Source organism: Canis aureus, chromosome 17, assembly GCF_053574225.1.
Source record: "Canis aureus isolate CA01 chromosome 17, VMU_Caureus_v.1.0, whole genome shotgun sequence".
In the NCBI taxonomy this organism is placed as follows: Eukaryota; Metazoa; Chordata; class Mammalia; order Carnivora; family Canidae; genus Canis; species Canis aureus.
The window spans coordinates 6,603,463-6,621,784 of NC_135627.1; the positions used below are offsets into that span (position 1 = coordinate 6,603,463).

General features: G+C 37.9%; 1 long non-coding RNA gene across 1 annotated transcript; it reads right to left on the reverse strand.

Moving 5' to 3' along the window:
• Nucleotides 1-1,056: 1,056 nt before the first annotated feature.
• LOC144287426 (uncharacterized) lies at nt 1,057-18,044 on the reverse strand. Its single transcript, XR_013355230.1, has 4 exons — nt 17,886-18,044; nt 3,707-3,822; nt 1,867-1,888; nt 1,057-1,336 (listed from the first exon to the last, which is right to left on the reverse strand). It is a non-coding gene; the product is annotated as an uncharacterized LOC144287426 (long non-coding RNA).
• Nucleotides 18,045-18,322: the final 278 nt, after the last annotated feature.

An 18,322-nucleotide genomic window follows, 5' to 3' on the forward strand; every position in this document is an offset into this window, starting at 1 on the left:
TCAACCACTAAGCCATCCCGGTGCCCCTATTATTTATGGTTTTGAAGTGTTGGTTTACAAAATAGATAAATCTAAAGGTTCTTGTGCTGTGCTAGATTTGAGGCTTGGGGAATTGGATGATCTGCTAACATTTCAGTATGAGTCAAGGGAGATTGCCATGTTCTCCCCAACCTGCCGTGTTGTCATTTTCAGAATCCCATTGCTGGGTAAATGCACCAAAGGCTTGACTTACTTTTGATGTGACAAGGATTAAACCAGAAGAGTCCAATGGATCACTCTCCAGCTCTCTTCCTGCTTTTTCTTAATCTCAGAATTGAGAAAAATTGTGCTTCAACAGTTTTAGCAGCACAATTTTTTTTAACCTGAAGCAGAAATAAGACACATAAGTACATTATCACATAATTTAAAACCTGTGAAAACAGTATCTTCTTTGTATTTTATAACTTCAAATTTATAAAATTAATTTCACAATCAATATAAATTGAAATTAATGTCAGTGATTTTTAATTTGCTATAATTTGGTTTATAACTCATTTGGGGAACACATGATATACTTTCTTATGCTTTTAGGAACATCATTTGTAGAGAAAAATGTTGAATAAAAATTTGAAAGCACCTTAAGTGTTGCAGTGGAAGAGCAGTTGTGACCATTTAGAAGTGAGAGTCACATTTTAAGGGCAGAGGAGGAGTTTGTTTATTCAAGGAAATGGAAGTGCAGATAAAGAAGTAAGGAAGACCATTCTTGGTGCAGAGAACTGTGAACAACTTTTACGTTGTTTGTAAATCTAGGTTTCTGTTTTGAGAATCTGGCTGAACAGTAGTGTACCAACTAAGAAAAAAATTAACAGTGGAAATCTATTTGAGGGAAAATAAAATGTTTAGGGGATAATTTTTGTAGGCAGTTGCATAAGTGAGCTTGAAACGTGTTGCAGATACTAGGCCAAAAACTGGTTCTCAAAAGTAATTGCACATTAGGGAACTTTTAAAAATTATAAAAACCCAAGCCAAATTTCCTGTCAATTTAAGAATTGTTGTGGATATGATGTGTGTGGCATTATTTTTATTTTTAATAATAATAAAAAAAAGAACTCCCAAGTGATCATAAGATGCAGTCAGCTTTGGGAACCACTGATGTGCAGTTAATGGAGTAGGGTCATCTGCATATCGGTTGTAGTCCAAATTACAAGAATGGATGAAATCACACCAGGAGTGTGTTTTGCAGTTTCATGTCTTCTGTTTGGTCTTCAGATCAGCTTTTGTCACTATTCTGGCCCCAAGAACACTGCCAGAGTGGATTGCATCAGTGGGCTTTCCTGCCCTCTGGGTTTTACAAAGTCTGTCAATTGGAGACATTGAGAAAAATCAGGAGATAGAAGGTGAAAACATATTGATTTCTTGAGCTTCCCCCCTATTGTGTCAATGATCATTTAAGATTGACTCTGATTCTCTATCAAAGACCACAGTTCCCTCTGGGAGTCCCCATAATCTCTATTTTCCAGACTCCTTCAGACCTAAGGGTAATGAGGTCTCCCACTGTGGCTGTGAGCCTCAAAGTTCTCAACTACCCTCTGTGGATTCCCCTAACCCCTGCCTACCCCTTTGAGATAGTATCTTATAAATGCTTCCCAATTATTTATAGCTGTGGGAGTTTGCCACCTGTTTCATGCTAAGCCCTTGGCTGACCAGATAGTATAAGACAAGTGTGGGCTGAAGATGGAATCTAAGGGAATGATGGAATCTCTTCACAGGATGGGTAAAGGAGGGAGAAGGGGAGCCAAGTGTAATGAGGAGGATTGAGGAAGGTGTTGGAGATAGGATCAGAAGGACCAAAGAGTTTAAGTATACAGAAAGGAAAATGTCCATTACCTTGGTCATGGGAGGCTGCTTCCTGATGAGTTTTGTGGTGCATGGACAGCAAAAACCAGATGACAGGAGACCAGGGAATGAATGCAAGTGGAGAAATGAAGACAGTTATTTGGCAAATTTGATGACAGGAGGAAGAAAAAGTTTGGAATTTATTAAAGAGAAGACTTGTTTATTGATATTGCCAAACACTTATAATGAAAACTATGTTCCCTCTCCAGGGGTTGAGACAGGATATTAATAATATCAAGAGACCCTATGGGGTATGTGCGGTGTACACAATTGTACTCTTAAGTGTTAGACTTTGTCGACCACTTAAGAAAAAACACCAAAGAGTTAAGTTTGGGTTGAAAAACTGAACAAAGACAAAGACAAAATACAGAAGAGGTATGAATAAAACCCAGGCTATCTGAGCTAGCCAAAATGATTCCTGGATTAAGTCAGCAGACATGAATATCTGGACATCACTCATTACCCTCTCTCCCCTTTTCCCTGAAGACAGTTTGCTAAGTTAGGCCTTGTGGTGATATTGCTTTATTTGGAAGGGTATTTTAAGAAACCACCCTAGAAACTTGTTTTTAAAAATGATAGTAATTAGGTCGCATACAGTGTCTACCTTAGGAGAGTAACTCTGGAAATTATTTTCTTTAGTAGTTAGAACAGTTCTCTTTCTTTTCACATCAGCTGCCTTGCTTTTCACACAAGGACTTTGCTTTTGAAAACTACCAGTATTTTCCACTTTCCTTCCACTGCTGAGAGAGTTGAGCTTGAAACTCCCTCTTCAGAAGGACAATGACTTGACAGGCAAATTTTGTGGATTAACTTTGTTTCTGGCTTTTTATTAAAAAAAAAAATCATTTCTTACCTCGTTTTCCTGGTTTAAAAATAAAACTTATTTTGCTTCTGGTACATAAGCAAATTATTTTTTCTCTATTTTTAGGAAAAGACTAATTTTAAAGCTTTAAATAAATAAACCTAACAACATAAAAGGGCATGAACATTGTAAGGTACTAAACGCTATGCTTGGTTTGTGTTTGGAATTGTGTGCTGTTTCTCCCCTATCCGTTTGTCCTATGATTACGTTCTAATTGGTCACAACATAGTTACACCTAAGGCTGCACTCGAGTGCTGTCACCAAGTGGAGAAATGGCCGTTTCCTTGATTTAATCTCATCAGTCAAAACAGGGAATCTTGACAATTCAGCCTGCTGATTTGTTTACATTTATGAAATTAACTGACCTAGTGCCAAATCCCTCCCCTCTTCTTCATTTGCTTTAGAGGATTTCAAAAGAAAGAAAAAGTAAATGAATGAAAGAAAGAGAGAGGAAAAATTAGCTTTTCATTCAGCTTAAGGATAGCATTTAAGATCCTGGCAAGGGATCCCTGGGTGGTGCAGCGGTTTGGCGCCTGCCTTTGGCCCAGGGCGCGATCCTGGAGACCCGGGATCAAATCCCACATCAGGCTCCCGGTGCATGGAGCCTGCTTCTCCCTCTGCCTGTGTCTCTGCCTTTCTCTCTCTCTCTCTCTCTCTCTCTCTCTCTGTGACTATCATAAATAAATAATTAAAAAAAAAAAAAGATCCTGGCAAAAAGGAAATGTAGATTTTTTTTCCTGTGGACAATGTACAGATGCTACATAACTGAACTGTCACCATGATATGGTTCAGTGCAGAAGAGTGTAGGCTCTGGGAATAGAACTCCAGAGCCTTTGTGTGTGTGTGTGTGTGTGTGTGTGTGTGTGTGTTCCATTGACTTTTAACAATAATTTGGTCTTAACAAAGAACATATATAAAGTCATATAACGTGGATATCATTAATCTAGTTTGAGGAGAGATAATACTAACCTTAAAGTTGGCATGAGGGTTTGTCCGAGATGGACAGGGACCCAGGAGACTGGCAAGTCATGGCCTGTGGTCATCTGCTGCAGGCACATAGAGATTCTTCATTGTCAGGAAAGGCACTGCCAGTGAAAGATTTTGAAATGGAGGGGAAAAAAGAAAGAAAAAGAAAAACAGCTTCCCATGTATTACACAATAATCTTCCAGGTTATCTGCTGTAGGCATTTTGTGAATGAGGTAGAACTACTTAAGCCGTAGATAATTGACAGTAATTAAAGTGACCTCTGTCCATAGAAATGTAATTGAATTTCTGTCTCCAGAAGGGACAGCTGATTCCTGAACACCCCCCACCTCCATGAAAAAAGCCAGTTTTACATCCGTTTGTAAATTCATTTGAGTGTTTCTGATTTACGTATGTGGTAGTGGAAAAATATTTTTCCCTCTATCCTTCGGTGTTTTAGGCTAGGACCTCCAGTAATGGAAGATTCACAGGAGAAAAACACATTGGTTTCATGTGTATACCTCTTTGTATGCATGAGAGTAACTCCCTGATGGCCCTTAAATACTATCTGTGGTTTAAGACAAAGGAAGATCTAGGCAGGGGGTCAGGTGGGAGGTTGGGTGTTAATGGGAGGTCACCTGGAGAATCACAGGAAATAGAGTTAAGGTTGTATGCAGATCTAAGTCAATGACTTCTCCATTGTTAAGAGTTTCTAGAGATTGAGTCTTGCCCCTCTTCCTAATATGGAGAGGCAGACATCCTTATAAATTGAGATTTCCCTTATAATGTTTTGTAAATATTCCTTACAAAAATATTCTTTCTGCTGTTTTCTGAGATTTTTCTGTGTCTACAGTCTCAAAAATAATCAGCCTAAAAAAAATCAGTATGCCCAAGAGGTATGTTTTGGGGTGACATATTGTGCTCCCTTTCACTTAAGATGTGCCTTCTTCATATTTTGAATTCCATTTCCAACCAATTGTAGCATCTTCTTGGTTTCTTCACTAGTTGCAGAGTTAAATAACGTATTTGATGTGTTCTTTTTTTTTTTTTTTGATGTGTTCTTTTGATATATGTATGTATCTCACGATACTGCCCTTAAAAAATAAGTTATTGTTCAACACTAACATAGTTTCTTTTAAGTAATGCTCTTCTGTGTACTTCTTAAATATCATGTTTTCAGGGAACCAATTACAGCGGAGATTTATTTTAGCCATCATTTTATATGTATCTATGTATCTATGCTCTTTAGAGAAGAGTAATTCATCGTGAAGAATAAATGGACCCAATTTTACAGATATATATATATATATATATATATATATATATATATATATGTTATAAAATGATGCCTTAAAAATATAGCATTCAGTGACTCAGTAGATGGTCTTTCCATCATTTGTATTTTATAAACTAGTGGCATTAAGGAAACTAAAACCTGAAGGCAAGACGATTAGTGGCTCCTAGCCCTGAAGAAAGTAGCATAAGAGACCTCTGGGTAGGGCAATGTGGCTAGATGAAAGCAGAGCTTCTGTGAAACAACTAATTTTTACTTTACAATGTCAGCATGCTAAGAGAAGGCTTTCCTGGGTAATTGCTGGAAATTTCCTTGAGGAATGGCTGTCTTATTTTAATCAAATGATATGCAGTGCATTTGAAACTGAGATCTATTTATGCCTGAGATTAGAGGAACATAATGGTATAAGAATTCATGTAATGCCATCCTCAGCATCCATATTCAACCAAACTAAAATGGATACAGAAACATGCATTATTTATTCCGTTGTAAGTGCCTGATTAAGGAATTCCGCAGACCCATCAACAAGTCAGACAAGGGTTTAACAACAATCCTATTGTTAGTGTCTCTGGCTTTTATTTGTTCTTATCATATAAACAGGCAATTTCTATATTGTTGGTCCAACCAGATTCAAGGTCTCAGTGAACAAGGCTTTGATGTTTGACAGCACCGTGTGGTCCACATAGTATGCTTATTGATTTAATTGAATTAGTTGTTTCCAGTTAAAAGAAAGGAAAAAAGAAAAGAAAGAAAAGAAAAGAAGAAAAGAAAAGAAAAGAAAAGAAAAGAAAAGAAAAGAAAAGAAAAGAATAGAATAGAAAAAAGCAGGTGATTTTACATACAAATTAGATTTCCAGCCTCTAAAGAACAATTGTGAAATTTCCCAGTTCTGGTCCCCGGGCTCCCATGGTGATGCCATGTGCAGAGGCAGCCTTTCTGAGACTGGGCATGTTCTCTCCACTGCTCTGCCTCCTGGACTGACATTGACCATATGACATATCCAATTACTGACTTGTGCTATTGTTTTTCTTATAGTTAGGAGAAAAGTGAAGTATTTCTCGTAGACATGTCTCTGTCCAAAAGGAAAATATGAAAAATAGACCAAGACAACTGTACAGAAAGGATGCATGATGCAGTTTTATGAATGAGAAAAGAAATCCCAATAGAATTGTTTTTGAATCTAATAGAATGAATGATGCTACAGTGAGATGTTCAAAACACGTTGACAGTGATGAGTCTGTCACTCTCTCCTTTTGTTGATATGGACCCTGCCTGGCTCCTGGGGAGACTTGAATTTGCAGTTCCCAGAGGAGGGTGACACTCTGTGCTTGAGACTTTGTCTAGTACTTTACATCCATTTGCATTTTTAAAAAAACTGTTATTTACTAGAGGGAGTGAGCACTTGGGCACTGGGGGTGGCAGAGAAAGAATCTCAAGCAGAGCATGGAGCCGAAGTCAGGGCTCCATGTCACAATCCTGAGGTCACAACTTGAGCTAAAATCAAGGGTCAGGGTCTGAGGCTCAACTGACTAAGCTACCCAGGTTCCCCAAGTTCATTTGCATTTTTAATGGATCAGCAGTTCATCTTTAACAGCTTCAAGTTTGACTTAAAATTAAAAAATAGTTCAGTTTTCTTGGACTGCCAAAACAGAATTTCACAGACTAGGTGGCTTAAATGTCAGAAATTTTACTGTTCTGGATGCTGCAACTGCCACATCAGGGTGCTTCAGCTTTGGTTCCTGGTGTGGCGTCTGTGTGCACACAGGACCTCTGCTTACTGTGTGCTCAGGGGGACAGAGAGTGAGCTCTCAGTGTCTCTTCTTCTGAGAACCCTAATCCCGTCCTAAGGGCCCCACCCTCATGATCCATGTCACCCTAATCACAAAGGTTCCATCTCCAGATACTGTCACATTGAGCTATTATGTGGGGGTGAGAGCTTCAGCTTGTGAGTTTGAGGGGGACTCAAACATTCTGTAACATGCGTTAAAATTTACCTCATTCTGAGTGTTTGAATAAAGGCTTACTTTGTCGTTATCCCAAAATGATGACTAAATCCTTATATTTTATTGTGTTTACTTAAGTTAAAGAAGCTTGGACTGTTTCTTTCTTTCCTGCCTTCCCCACAGATTTCAGCTTATATACACAAATAATGCAGAATATATAAATACTAAACCACTTACCAAAATAAATGGTTGTCAGAAAATATTATACTTCTTTTAAATAAAATTCATTAAAGTCATTTCAGTAAATATTCTTGTCATTCCTCCTCACCACCCTCCCAGTGGAAAGTTTAAACTATGCTGTACCTGTAAAAGATATTTTAAAATTTGATTTATTGCATTCAAACTTGAACGACTAACCAAACCTATCTCTTAATGCCTAAAGTCCCAATGACTTTTTATTGGATCAGAATACAAATATAGAATGATTGTAGTATAAGCTTCCAAGAAATATGTAAGTAGCCACTATGATTATCTCTTGCCCTTTATCAGCTGGAGTCAACTTGAATATCTCCCAGGAAAGAGATCTCAGTAAGTCTTAAACACATTTTCATTTCACAAATTTGCATTTGTGGTTGTTAGAAAATCATTTTTACATTCATTTGAATCAATGGATCCATGTTCTGTCCACTAGAACAACACAAACAATATATTCTATTCCTATATAATAGCCCTTTACTTTTTTTTTTTTTTTTTTTTTTTGAGAGAGAGAGAGAGTGAGAGTGGGGGCAGAGGCCAAGGGGGAGAGAGAGGGAAATCTGAAGCAGGTTCTGTACCCAGCCTGATGCCCAAGGGGCTCCATCTCACAACTCTGAGCTCGTGACCTGAGCCAAAATCAAGAGTCAGACACTTAACTTACTAAGCCACCCACGTGCCCCAGCCCTTTACATTTTTAAAAGCAATTACTATGGCTCCTTGATTTTTCTTTGTCTTCCTGTTCTTCCCCATGTGACAGAGTGTCTGGGCAGCATGCTTTTCCAGATTCTCTTCTCTGCTTCCTATGACCTTTGTCCACATCTTTCTGAAAGCCTTGAGCATTGTTGTGTGGATCTTCCCATTAGGGTCAGTTCAGCCTGGCCCACATAGGAGCTACTGCTTCTTCTGATAGAAACTTTGGGATTGTTTTAGTGTCATAAAAAAAGATTTCAAGTTATATTCCTAGGCGCTGAGCTAGATCTCTCTGATTCTATACTTGAAATCGGCTTTCAAAGTTAAATTAAGAATTTTGAAATCTTATACTTTTTAGAGCCAAAGGGAACATTGCAATCATCTGTAGATTAGGATTGATATTCCAGTTTCACTGTCTAATAATTATGTGGCTTTGAAGAAGTTAACTTCCTGGGACCTCTCTTTTCTATTTTGTAATCTGAGAATGGTAATGTCATCTCTCCCTACCTTACAGGACTTTAGTGGGGATCAAGTAAAAAATACCTATGAAAGTCCTTTGAAAAGAATATACAACACAGGGTGTCACTGGCTTAGACATGTATCCCTTGATCCTATATTTGCATTCCATTACTTTAGTATCCTTGCCCTTCATGAAAACCAGACTTCTCAAATAAGGGATTATGTGGGTTTCCTCCAAGTTCAACCATTTCTCTGACACCAACTGAGAGTTCAATGATTAAAATCAATTCTGACACTAACAATCTAGAGTTAGAAAAGACACTTCTCTCCCCTGCAGAATAAAGGCTTAGTTGTACAAGACTGTCCCCACTATAGACACCACATGCCAAAGGGAAGTCCTGTCTACCCACACTTCTCAGCAAATGTAAATTTGAGGTTTCCATGATCCATCTTCAAGTTTGATGATTTGCTAGAATGACTCCTAGCACTCAGAAAGATGCTATACTTAACAGTTTATTGTGAAGGATTGAAGCAGAAGAGACAAACTGGCCATTCCACCTTCCCCACATCTGTGTGTTTGCCAACCCAGAAGTTCTCTGAATATTTTTTTAATAGAATTTTTATAAGTCAATGTTAAGTGTCCCTTCCCTCCCTGAGGTTAAAGGCGGGGCTGCAAGTTCCTACCCTCTAATCATATATTTGGTCTTTCTGGTCACCAGCCTCCATCCTAAAGCTGTCCAGTCACCATAAACTAAACTGTGATGGAAGAAAGCTGGCTTATTATGAATAACAAAGACATTCAGGAAATTCCTAGGGTTTCAGGAGTTCTGTGTTAGGACCTGGAGACCAATCCCAAATGTATACGCTACAGGTATCAATACTCATGTCTACTATTTTCTTTTACCTATTCCTCAACTGACAATTTTCCTCTGCCCCTTCACTCTACTGAGATAATTTTCTGCTTTTGACTCTCTTATTTTTACTTAAGGCTCTCAGGAGCACCCAGAGCAGTTAACCTTTTATCTTTCTTGAAATCACTACCTCTCTTTGGAGACTGGAATACTGGAACTTCCTTCTTTTCCTTCTCTAGTTCTGACTATTCCTGTTTTGTTTCCTTGGAGACATGTTAATGAGGGAGTAAGTAAGATGTTATAACTAGCTCCAAGAGAATTTGACACACAGAGATACCAATTCTCCAGGGGACACAATGTGCTTATAGTGTCATGAACAGTAATTATTTGCATGCCTATGGAAGGAAATATTTGCATTATTACCAATTTGTTACAACTTCAGTTCTATCTCTGCAGAACTGTAAAACAACCAAAGATGCACATTCCTATAGAATCCGATAATCACCCAGAGGTTCTGCTAGACTAACTCTCAGCATTTTACTGAAAGGACACTCAGTAATTTCTGGAGCCCATTTCCTGAACTTCCCTACTCTGATGAATTAATCTCTAAAGGATTCTAGATCACAGCAAGACAAGTCTCACCAGATTTGACCTAATGATTTACCTAGCAGCAGCTGAATTTAAATTAAGCATATGAGCATCCTTAACTTTGGTTCGTAGATCAAAATCAATCAATTATTAAGGTACTACTAAGACCAGGAAGTAACGTTGTATCTGGGAGTTTCATGAGGAATCCTGGATTAGGATTTTAAAAGCCTCTGTGATGTGCTATTCCAAAACCAGAAAACCAAACCTATGAAAGCCTCTTCACCAGACTTAGCCTGCATTTCTGGTATTCAGATGGATTCCTCAAATTAGTTAAGGTTTGTGATGTGCCAGGAATTGACCTTTGTTACCACCTGAGGCCAAAGTTACCTGAAAATTTTTCCAGGAAAGGCTCCACATGTAAAGTCAACCATGTTACTTAGCAGTGGGCTTGTCAGGCCTGATTAAGTACTCCAAGTAAGGTCTTCCTGGCACAATTAAACTGTCAATTATATCCTAGTAAAGTGGAAGATAGATTCTTAGAGAACTCATGGAAATATCTACACATTTCTGTAAAACATTAGGGGATTTAGTGAGGTTTCTGACTTGTGAGGAGTAAGAATCAGACACCTTTAAAAATGGTTTCTTTCATCTTCAAAAGCAGTTTACAAAATTGAAGATTAGATCTGCTTCAAAGAAAGAGAAAGGGCTCTGTTACATATGTTTTAGAACATTAAAATAACATTTGCAATATGCCCCCAAATTTTCATTTCCCTTATCAGTGCACACTTATGTGATTAATTCTTTCTCTGCAGTTTCCTGCTTTCATAAGGAAGTCTGCTTTTGGATCATCAAGTATACTGAAAAATCTGACTCTGTTTACTGCTACTGACTGAGAATGGTGAAGCATTATTATAACCAAACTAAGATGATTTTGGGTAGTCATGGGGAGTGACTTCCAAAGCCATGACTCCCCAAGCAAAGGTGAATGTTTTTGTTTTTGTTTTTTTGTTTTTTAATTTAGGGTTTTAAGTTAGATAGAGCAGACTTGTCATATATAGAGGTGGGTATGCCCCTTAAGGAAACATTCCCACACACACATTGTATGTTATGTAAATGAGGCTTGTGCTCCTTCTTGGGCAGAGACTTTCGTATTATAATGAGGTAAAGGTAACTGTCGGTCACTTCATAGGCCACTCCATAGTCCATCTATATAGAAGCTTGTTGGAGGTCAAGTTCAAACTAGTCTGGTGGTCTGGGCAATTGTTACTGCTTGAGGACTAGTTTTGGTTTCCATCATGGGATGTTACTCCTGTCAGGTTTTTTGCCTGAATTAAGAGAGAAGCTGGAAAGAAGAGATTAAGGAAACATGTGGAATAGAGTTCGGTGAGTACAAGCAGGTGGGCAGTAAAGGTCAGGTCTTGGGGTTCAGCTGGTGACACTGTCATCTCAGAAGCCTATACATGAGAGGTCATTCTGGAAATATCAATAACTAAAAGTTTCTGGATACAGATTTTTCCATGAGACTCTGAAACTGTCCTTCTGTCTCTAAGACATGAACTGTGGTGTGAGGCTTGCATCAGAGTGTTCAGATGAGCAGTGATGTAAAAAGAAGCTAACTATGGATTGCAAAAACTGAACATCTGTAGGTAATTTATTATAATAGCTAACAGTATCAGAACAGAGGAAAGAGGGATTTTTCATTAGGGTACACTACACAATTATTTTGTATGGGTTTGGTAATGTTTCCTTAAAGGTAAGAATATATCATGGATAGCCAGAGAATTGGCAAATCTCTAGGGTCTTCCCATAAATTGTATACTTTCTGAAATATTTATATATATATATATTTTGAAATATTTATATTAATAACTGTTATGGACTGAGTTGTGTCCCCGCCAAAGTTCATATGTTTGAGATTTAACCTCCAAAGTGATGGTATTTGGAGATTGGATCTTTAAGGATATTATTAAGGGTAAGTGATATCAGAAGGATGGGGTCCCAATGCAGTATGATTGGTGTCCTGACAAGAAGTGAGAGAGACACCAGGGATGCACATGCACATACAAACAGGCCAGAGGAAAGAGATGGCCATCTGAAAGCTAAGGAGATAGAAATCACCAGAAACCAGCCCTGCCAACACCTTGATCTTGGAATTCTGGTCTCCAGATCTCAAGAAAATGTTGTTCTCCTTTAAGCCATCCAGCCTGTGGCATTTTGTTATGGACACCTGAGCAGACTGATACCATAACAGTTTCCCGTTTAAACATTATCTGGTAATTCTGTAGCATTTCCTTTGATTTAACAACTCTCCCTACAGTGCTGCGGGGAGTTTGGTAATATGGCATATATCAAACCTAATTATTTCTACTATCTTTCTTTTTATGAGGTAAAGAACAAATCTTGTGATTACCCAGGGACTTTTAAGTATAGTTTTAAGTGTAAAAGATAAACAAAATTTTATTTTTCCATTATTTAATATACAGTCTTAGACAAAATCTAAAGAATTTGTAGCAGAGTCTGTTTGCCCAAAGCGCAGCAAAGCTCATCATTGAGACGTTGAGTATGCAACAAGGAAAGGGTATATTCATGAGGCAGCTGAACAAGTGTTTTATAATCATAGGGGTGGGGATTACATACATATTGGTGAAAGGGCAGGAGAATTTAGGACTGTTTATGAGGAGGAAAGAGGGAACGTGTGCATTGAGCAAACAGAGCTATAGCACATATTCCGTGTTCACATGGGGGGAGACTTCACATTAAAATGAGACACAATTCAGCCCCTGATACCAGGATAAGAGCTCTAGATTTAAATATATATATTACTTTAATTTGTCAGAGATGTCTTCAGTTATATGAATCTGGAATCTTAAAATGTTTGTTAGGTATGTGATAATTTTTTTTTAATCTAGTCTGTTTAATTTATTAGAAGTTATTTTTTCTAATTTTCCTTGAAGTTTGACAATAGTGGATATATTGAGTGCTTATTTATCTTTATGAACTAATTTAAATAGTTTCTTTTTAATTTAAGGAAAACATTTCATGTTGACAAGAGGAAGTCAAGTCCTTTCTTAATCACAGACACAACATCAGAGAGCTCGTAACTTCATTCAGACACTTCAGCCACACACCAAAGATACAAACATATCAAAAAGCTTTTGTATTATTTCCCAACACATAGGAAATCCTCAGTTGATCTGAGCTCACAAACAGAAAAATAGGTGGCCTCATAAATGAGATGGTCTCCCATCCTTCAGTTAATAAGGAGTAGATCTACAGAGATACTTGAGTTGCCAGGTTATAAGACCAAATTCCTGTTTCCTCCAGTAGGGAGTACATTACCCGGCATGTGATAGTCGGGGATAAAATAAAACACAAAGTCAGTAGGAAGAGAACGGTACAGAAACAGAGTTAACAGGGTTAAAGTTTTACTGCCACTTGTGATTCTCTCCAGGAGGCAGGAGACCTAGTGCAAGGCCTAAGTGAACCATCAGGTGCACTCCTCTAGCAGCTACACTTGACAGGCATTGATAAGTTACAAGCTGAGCATTTGCACAGATGACCTGTCTACCTCTAAATGTGCTAATACATAATTTCCAAAAGGATAAAGTCTCACGCAAATTGAAAATAAACACATCACAACTGTATTCAACATATCAATGAGCGAACCGGTAAGATGTTGAAATCAGTTCTCACAAATTTATATTTTCAAAACCCCTGGTTCCACTGACCCAGACCCTTTCAACGATCGCTTATTGGACATTCCATCTGGAGACCTTAAATGCCTCTCATATGTTACCTTGACCAAAAGGGAATTCATGATTTTGCCTTCTTAAACCTCTTCCATTCCTTTTCTAGTATTTTCTGCTTCTGGCAGCAGTTCCATTTTATGTCAAATTAATTATGTCAGAAATCTAAAGCTAATACTTGAATCCTTCTTCCTATACTTCTATGTGTTATAATATTCAGTCTATTACTGAGTTTTGTGGATTTTACTTCCTAAATATCCCTCTCGTTTGTCTCCTTCTATCGTCCGCCGATCCTGCTGCATCATCATCTGTGGTTCACCAATACCTTGCACGCAGACTGAAGCATTAGCCCCATTTCTGCCCATTCCACCACTACCTTGGGCAGCCTCTTATCCATCCAAATAATTTCTCATGTATCAGCCAGAATAATACTTGTCAAATGCAGATCTGATGATTTATTCTACTACTAAAAGCCTTTTATGATTTCCCATTGTTATTAGGTAAGACCTCAGCCCTGTGCCTGGCCTGCTTAGTCTCTGCTACTGTTCAGCCTTCTGTCCTTCTCTCTAGTGCATCGTGAACCAGGCTCCCTTTCTTTCTGGTTCAAGCTTCACTAATTTCTTTACATGTATTTCAGGGTCTTCCCACCACAAGATATTGGAGGTGCTGTTTTCTTTTCTTGGAATGTTTTCTCTAACTCTTCCACTCTTGGTTCATGCCTATCAATCACTCAAGTTCATGTCATATCTAATGTTGTCACGGCTCTCTTCCTTGAGTGCTAAGAGAAGACCAGATGCCCACTTTTCTCCCATGGCACTTAAAAGGGATTGTAATTTTACACTGAGTTTTGTGATTATTTGAGGGTTTTCTTTTACATTGCACTGTGTCAGGAAAGCAGGGCTGTGTTCATTTCTACATTCCCTTCTTTTACTAGAACATAGGATGTAGTTTACCAGCAATGTGAGCATCATTCGGTTACAGATTACTGAAATCTTCAAAAAATTTTATTTATTTATTTATTTATTTATTTAGACACAGCATGAGCAGGTGAGGGAGGGGCAGAGGGAGAAGGAGAGAGGGAATGTCAAGCAGACTCCATGCTGAGCACAGAATGGGGGCTCAATCTCACAACCCTGAGATCATGACCTGAGCAGAAACTCAGAGCGGACACTCAACTGACTGTGCCACCCAGATACCCCTGAAATGTGTTTTGAACTCAGTCTTCTCAGTAAGATCATGGGAATGATAATACTACCATTCATATAAATGTTTTTGAGAATTAAAGAATACATTCAAATAATTCTTGATACTCTTTAAGCATTCCAGTATCAACTGTCATTCAGATTTCCTTCAGTATATCAGGGAACCCTAGAGAGGGTTCACTACTTAAAAAATATCACTGACCTTACTGTTAGATCAGTTAGGACTAGATTCACTCCCTGGTAACAGGAAATTGGTGTGGTGGATTAAAAACAGAGTATTTATCTTGTGCAACAGGGAATGCACAGATAGGTAGGCAAGGTCTTGACAGCAAGAAGCAAACTCCTGGTAACCCCTCACAGGGAGGACATGGGATAGCACCTCTGGGCAGAAAAACAAGACAGAAAGGAAGTCATCTCAGCAGGCTTTGATTTTCCTGGGGAGGAGGGAAAATCAAATTTTTATCCCCCACACTCTCTGCAATGGATATAGACAAGGCAGTAGGGAAGGAAAGAGGAGATGGGTCCATTAACTGCAAGTGCCTGCACACATATCCTGAGTTTACCCCAGAGCGAGATGGCCACGCCAGGCATTCATTAGGGTATACCATCAGTTCCTCATCTCTGTGATTCTGTGATGTGTGAGAAGTTAGTTTTGCCTGAATTGTTATAAATATAGCATTGCAAATCACCATCTTGAAAAGTTCTGTGAAATGAACGTGGTGGTTCTCTTTTGGGACAGAGTCAGACCATTAGAAAGATTGTCCCTTAAGGAGAAATACCAATTCAGAGCTGGTGTGAAGTAAGCATTTTCAGTAACAAAAGAAATGCTTCTCATTTTTGAACTGCACAGGCAACTCTTATTTTTTTGAATTCCAAAACTGCAACTTGACAAGAGAGAGAAAAATATTTTCTTTTCTGAAGGCTGCCAAGAATAAAGGCTATTCTCATTTGTTAAAATAAGAGGAGGTAATAAGTTAAAATAAGCATACTCTGACCTTATTTTCGAGCCCAACACTCTAGAAAAGCACTCCTTTTAAAGTGAAAGGAAGTTCAATTATTTTTGCAGTCATTGCTTTTTTATAGGCCCTTGTTATCTTTCAGTTTGATTTCTAATAGAGTTTAATAGCTGCAAAGATAATTTTTGAAACCTATTGCTGGATACTTAAGCATCCCTTGTGTCTTTCGGCATTCTTGCAAGAGAATGACTTTTTGGGTTTAAACCATTCTTGGGTGCAGATCTTTCCATTCTAGTAGTTGGACACATGCTTATATAAAGATCACCATATGCTATTCTCACAGAGAAATGTGAGCCATAATGATTTAATAATGATGAAAAAGAGACAACGGGCCCAAATGAAGCCACATGCACTAAGCTCCATGGCACCCAGTGGAGGCTTAGTATCTAACTTAATTACAGTCCGGCCTCCCTCCAGTCAGACTGGAGCTACCTGATTAGCATAGCAGGTGATTTGCATGGTAGACTCCTGCCATCTCCTAAAGAAAGGTGACCTTGCCACATACAATCAGCTCTTTGCTAGAATAACCTCCTTGTCCCATGCCTTCCACCTGTGGAAATCCTTCGTTCTATAAAGCTCTTCAGTGCTCCTTTCAATTTGCTGGATAGGATGCTACTGATTCATGAGTCATGGAATAAAGATCCAGCGAGATCCTTAACATTTACCTTAAATCTTGAAAATTACTTTAAAATTTACTCAGTTGAATGTTTTTTTAACAGATCCTGCACTACTAAATGGGCTAGAAGCTTCTACTACCCTGACTTTTCCTACGTATTATCTGAAGCTATGACACTGCATTCAAAAGCCACTATATTCTGTTCTTTTTTTGTGATAACACATTATAAAGGGCAGACTCTCTAAAGCTTAGAATAACTGAGAAAACAAAATACAAAATATTTATTATGAAGCTGAATTGTCACTTTTTACTCAATATGCTGCTGCAAATAAACCAGAGTCATTTGGTCAATGTAGATAATTTGTTATGCCTCGATGATTCTTATAAATCCTGACTGAATGTCTATGACTGTTTCCCTAAGAGTAGAATAATGAGAGAAGATGACTAAAAACCACTTTCTTCTGTTCCTTTTCTTTATAATTTTCCTCTTTCATAGACTAATTTGACTTTTTATTTTTTATTTTTTGTAAGAATAACCATTTAAGTTTTGAGTAGTTATGAAGTTACAGAAAAATCACAAGAGTACAGAAAGCTCTCACACCCCAACCTGGCTTCTGGTATTAACATCTTACATTAGTATGGTACACTTATTCTAATTAATGTACCCATATTGATACATGATTTTTAACTGAAGTTCATATTTTACTCAGATTTCTTTACACTTTTACCTAATATTTTATGTTTCTAATGTTGTTCCAGGTTTCCATTCAGGATACCACAGGACTTATAATTGTCTTGTGTCATTAGGCTCCTCTTGGCCATGACAGCTCCTAAATTTTTTCTTGGGTTTTTTTTTTTTTTTTTTGTAGAATGTCCCTTTCTGGATTTTTTTAAAAGATTATTTATTATATATTTATTCATGAGAGACACAGAGAGAGAAAGAGAGGCAGAGACACAGGCAGAGGGAGAAGCAGGCTCCAAGCAGGGAGCCTGACGTGGGACTCAATCCTGGGACTCAAGGACCACACCCTGGGCTGAAGATGGGGCTAAACCGATGAACCACCTGGGCTGCCCTGGATTTTTTTTTTTTTTTTTTTTTTTTGCATACTTTTGTCACTATGAGATTAGGCTTAGAGATTCTGGAGAGGAAAATCAATGAGGCGGAGTACCATTTTCATCAGATCATATCACAGATGCACATTATCAACATGGCTCACAGCTACTGATGTTAACGTTAATCTCCTGGTTGAGGTGGTGTTTCTCATGTGTTTCTACTATTATTAGTTCTCATTTCCGTTCTGTAGTTTTTTGGAAGAAGTCACTATGAGCACCCATACTTAAGGAGTAGAAAATTATGCTCCATATTCTTGAGAACAAAGTATCAATATAAATTATTTGGAATTCATCTTAATGAGAGATTTATCCTTTCTCCCCAATTTATTTACTTACTGAATCATTTGCTTATATTAATCTGGATTCATGGATATGTATTTTAACTTTGTGATATAATGCAATCCTACCTACCTTATTTCCCTTTGCTCAAATGGTTCCAGTTTTGGCCATTTGACACTTTCATTCAGGTGCTCTGTCCTTTTGACATTATTGTGGATTATTGGGATGCACTTCCTTACTTTCTGGCACTTCAGTATGCTGCAGGCTAATTTTATATATCACTAATCCCAGCCATTTCTCCAAGTTTGTGGCAAGTGCATTGCATCATAAATCTGCCATTGTAGCATCATACAAAGTAGTTTCACTCCTGCCATCCCAAATCCTGTGTGCTGTCCCCTCTGCATGGAACTCTTTGCAACCACTAATCTGTTACTGCCTCTATACTTTTTTTCCATCCAGAATGTCATAAAAATTGGATCAGACACTATGTAGGCTTTTCAAACTGCTTTTTATTTTTTAAATTTTTTTTTATAGATTGTATTTATTTATGAAAGAAACAGAGAAAGACA